Below are 4,541 nucleotides of genomic sequence, written 5' to 3'. Positions count from 1 at the left end.
GAGATGCATCAATAGAAGCAAGCCAGAGTTTTATTTGCATTTCCAGCTGTGGAATCACGTTCATGGCTCATATTCATCTTGTGGTCAATCATGACCCCCAAGTTTCTTTCAGTCATGGTGCTAGCGAGTGTAGCACTGCCAAGCCGGTAAGTGCAATGCAGGTTTTTATTCCCAAGGTGGAGCACCTTGCATTTCTCCGTATTGAATGCCATCAGGTTTTCATCCACCCACCTTGCAAGCCTATCGAGGTTGGCCTGGATCACCAACCTATCCTTACATGTTGACACTCTTCCCCAAAGTTTGGTGTCATCAGCAAACTTGGCTAGTGCACTTCTGACATCAGTGTCCAGATCATTTATGAAGACATTAAAGAGTACAGGCCTGAGAATGGAGCCTTGGGGGACACCACTAGTCACTGAGTGCCATGTTGATTCGGTTCCATCAACTACCACACTCTGGATCCAACCTTGGAGCTAGTTCCCCAGCCATTGGACTGTGGAGTAGTCGAGGCTGCAGTTGCCGAATTTTTCCATGAGGACATCATGGAACACCAGACATTTTTAAAGTCCAAATATATGACATCAACCTCTTCCCTTTAGTCTGGGTGACATGTCACCTGGTCATAGAAGGAAATGAGGTTGGTCAGGCAAGACCTACCCGCAACAAACCTGTGCTGGCTGTCCCTCAGAACATTGCCTTCTGTTAGCCTGTCAAGAATGGTTTCTTTCATAGAATCATAGAATCAGTGAGTCGGAAGGGACCTAGACAGATCATCTAGTCTGACCCCCTGCCATGGGCAGGAAGGAGCACTGGGGGTGGGAGGGGTCATAGAGTCACAGAATCACTGAAGTAGGGTCGGAAGGGACCTTGTAGATCTTCAAGGCCGACCCCCCACACCTGGGCAGGAGAAAAAACTGGGCTCAAACGATCCCAGCTAGGTAGGCATCAAGCCTCCTCTTAAAGACCCCCAGGGTAGGAGCCAGCACCACTTCCCTTGGAAGCTGGTTCCAGATCCTAGCCGCCCTGACTGTGAAGTAGTTCTTACGGATGTCTAATCTAAACCTACTCTCCAACAACTCTTTGATAATTTTTTCAAAAATCTTCCCAGGGATAGAGGTCAAACTGATGGGCCTGTAGTTTCCTGGGTCTTCTTTCCTCCCTTTCTTGAAGATGGGCACCACATTGGCCCTCTTCCAATCTTTAGGTACTTCGCCTGAGCACCATGAGATCTCAAATATCCTTGCCAATGGCTACACTATGATTGATGTCTGCCAGTTCCTTTAGCACTCTCAGGTGCAACCTATCTGGACCAGCTGATTTATGGGGGTCCAGCCTCTCAAGATGCTCCCTCACAAGATCCAGGTCCATGGTGGGCATATATTCATCCTCTCCCTGGTCATCCTGCATCATGTTAGGCAGGGTGGTCCCCTTGGGCAGGTGAAAAAGCAATGCAAAGTAATCATTAAGCAAATCAGCTTTTTCCTGGATGCTGGTAGTCAGCTGCCCCAGCTGGTTTTGCAGGAGTCCAATGATACTCTTGTTTTTCTTTCAGCTCCCCACATGTCTGAAGAAGGACTTTTTATTGTCCTTGTTTTGTGTAGCTGGATGGAGTTCAGTTGCAGCCTTGGCTTTTCTAGTTTGCTCCCTGCAGGTGTGGACCAGTACAGTATACTCCTCCTTAGTGGTGTTACCTGTCTTCCATCCTTTATACACTTCTCTTTTTAGATGTAGGAAATCCATGAGTTCCCTGTGGAGCCAAGGGGGTTGTTGAGCCCTTTTACCACCTTCCCTATGGGTTGGGATGCACTCCCTTTGTGCTCCTAGGATTGCTTCCTTAAGGAGCAACTGCTCATCCTGAACTCTCCTCCCTGTGATATCATGGCCTTTCAGGGCCTCAAGAACAAGGTTCCTGAGCTTACAAAAGTCAGCTTTCCTAAAGTCAAGGACTACTGCATTGCTGGCTGACTTACCAGCTTTGTGATGAATGATGAAAGTGATCAGCTCGTGATCACTGTCACCCAGCTTCCCTTCGATTCTTAGGTCACTGATTAGGTCATCCTCTTTGGCCAGTACCAGGTCCAGCAGCGTCTTGCTTCTTGTAGGCCCATAAACTTATTGAGACAGGTAGCGCTCATCCACACATGTAAGGAAGCTTTGTGACTGATCAGATTTGGCCGAGTGCTCATCCCCTGAGATGTCTGGGTAGTTGAAGTCTCCCACGATGACCATGCACTGAGAGCATGCAGCCTTAGCCAGTTCCCTGGCAAATTCTTGGTCAAGCGCTTGTTCTTGGTTTGGAGGTCTGTAGTAGACTCCTACCATTGTATCCCCTTCACTATGTTCCCCTTATATTCTAACCCAAAGGGTCTCCAGTCGTCCTCCGTGGGTGCCAATCTCAGCTTGTAGGGACGTGTAGCTCTCCTTCACATAGAGAGCTACACCCCCGCCCCTTTTTTCAGAACGATCTCTCCTGTACAGGATATAGCCATTTATACTGGTAATCCAGTCATAGGAGGGGTCCCACCAGGTCTCCATGATCCTTATGAGAAAGTAGTCAATTTTGTTTAGCAGAAGGACCAGTTCCTCCTGTTTATTCCCCAAACTTCTAGCATTAGTGTATAGCAGGGGAGTGTGTCATTGGAGGCCCTAGGCTTCTTTGTACTCATGGAGAAGATCTGCTCCTGGGCTAGGGTAGAACTGGGTTCCCTTGAGCATCCTAACCTGCTGGTTTTATAGTTGATGCTTGGTGAGCTTTCTCTGGTGGTTGTCCACCCATCCCCTGGTGAGCTTAGTCTAAAGCCCGGTTGAGCAGGTCAGCCAGTCTGGCTGAGAAGACCTTCTTCCCCAGTGGAGTGAGGTGGAGGCCATCTCTTCCCAGCAGACCACTGCCTCTTTCTCCAGAGTGGACTGTGGCTGTAGAAGTTGAAGCCTTCACAGTGGCACCAGCACTGCAGTCTTCTGTTTACTGCCTTGATTTGTCTCTTTCCTCTGCCTGTGGCCCATAACCAGGACTGAGGAAAAAAACACCTGTGGCCCCAACCCCCTGAGCCCCACTCCCAGAGCTCTTTAATCATCTATGACCTGGCTGGGATTGCTCCGAGCTGTGTCATTTGTGCCCACATGGATAAGGAGCATACAGTAGTGGTCAGAGAGCCGGATGAGTTTTGGGATCCTCTCAGCTACATCCCAGATGTGGGCTCCTGGGAAGCAGCAGCTCTACTGATGCTGCAAGAGGTTCGTACCTTTTGCAGAGATCTAGGGGGGTGGTGACCCTGGTACAGGGAGCCCTGCGGCTGGAGGCAACCTTTGTCCCGCCCCATAGCTGGACTGTATGGGAGTGCCTCTTGGCCTTCCTGGTCCTGGCAGGTGATCTAGGTCTTCCCTCTTCTTTCCTGGAGTGAAGGGCCTGGCAGAGGAGTCAATCTCCTGTTTGCCATCTCTGATGGCACGCACCCTCTGCACCGTGGTCTGGAGCTCCTCTACCTGGGATTCCAGAGACTCCAACACAGAGCAAACCTCACATGGGAAGGTGTCATCGCTCCTGATCCCATGTGCCTGCTGTCATGCTAGGCAGCCCCCACAGCCGAGAGCCAGGGGCTCCGTTTGAGTGGAGGCTGGAACCACGAGATCTGTCTGGGTGGAGGGCTCAGAAGCGCCAGAGGGCAGGAGGGGTCCAGCCGCAGAGAGGAACCTCAGGGTGCGATGTGTCCCACCCACCATTGCACAACTGCTCCCTTGGGGCTTCTGCCTAGGGCCTTATGCCCCTCCTGCTTGCCCTCCTGCACAAACTCCCGTGCTAACTCACGCACCAGGCCTAGAAGCTCACCTGTTTGCATGTCCTGTTTGTGAGGCTCCAGTCACGTGGCTCCCCATGGGGCTGGGATAAGTAGGAGCGGGGGGGGCGGGAATGACTCTCCTCGGCTCCTCTCAGCTGCCTCTGTAGCTGTGCTAGGTTCCTCCCACCACGGCTCTGCTTACCTCCGGCAGGCTCGGGGTTGTCAGGGGTTCTGGGGGTCCTGTTGGGAGTGATACCAAGCAAGTATAGTATAGGGAGTATCTCCTACTTGGCCCAGTATATCTCCATACCATATGGTGATACCCAAGGAGTCAAGCAGTACTGGTGCTAGCTGGGCAATTATGCTCTCGTAAGATGAGAACTGAGGGCACCTGATGGGCACCTGATGAGCTCATCAGCTGGATGGAGAAGCACCATGAGCTTTTATTCCCCAAGCAGCTTTCTCCCCTGATGCACAATACCAAGTGCTTTTAGGTGCCACTTTCAGGCCTCTGTAGTGATCTGGGATGGCCATGGAGAAGTGATTCCCCATCCCTTCAGCATGTTCCAGAGCCCTGAACGTAGGCAGTGTAGCCAGTCTGATCTTAAGCACATGTCCAGAGCCCAGTTCAGGCTCTTTGTCCCAGGGATGCTACTTCTCACATGAGCAGGGCTGCACACTAGTTCCTCTGCTTCCATTCCCAGGGCTAGTGCTTGGGCGGAGCATGTGTCTCTGCTGTGCTTCTGGGCTGCTACAGAAGAAGTA

General features: G+C 51.4%; 1 pseudogene; it reads right to left on the bottom strand.

Moving 5' to 3' along the window:
• Window positions 1-1,230: 1,230 nt before the first annotated feature.
• On the bottom strand, window positions 1,231-3,836 carry LOC149858355 (uncharacterized; annotated as a pseudogene).
• Window positions 3,837-4,541: the final 705 nt, after the last annotated feature.

Source organism: Crocodylus siamensis, chromosome 8 (assembly GCF_052110815.1).
Source record: "Crocodylus siamensis isolate JL-2025a chromosome 8, ASM5211081v1, whole genome shotgun sequence".
Classification (NCBI taxonomy): domain Eukaryota; kingdom Metazoa; phylum Chordata; order Crocodylia; family Crocodylidae; genus Crocodylus; species Crocodylus siamensis.
This window is presented reverse-complemented; position numbering and strand designations above follow the sequence as displayed.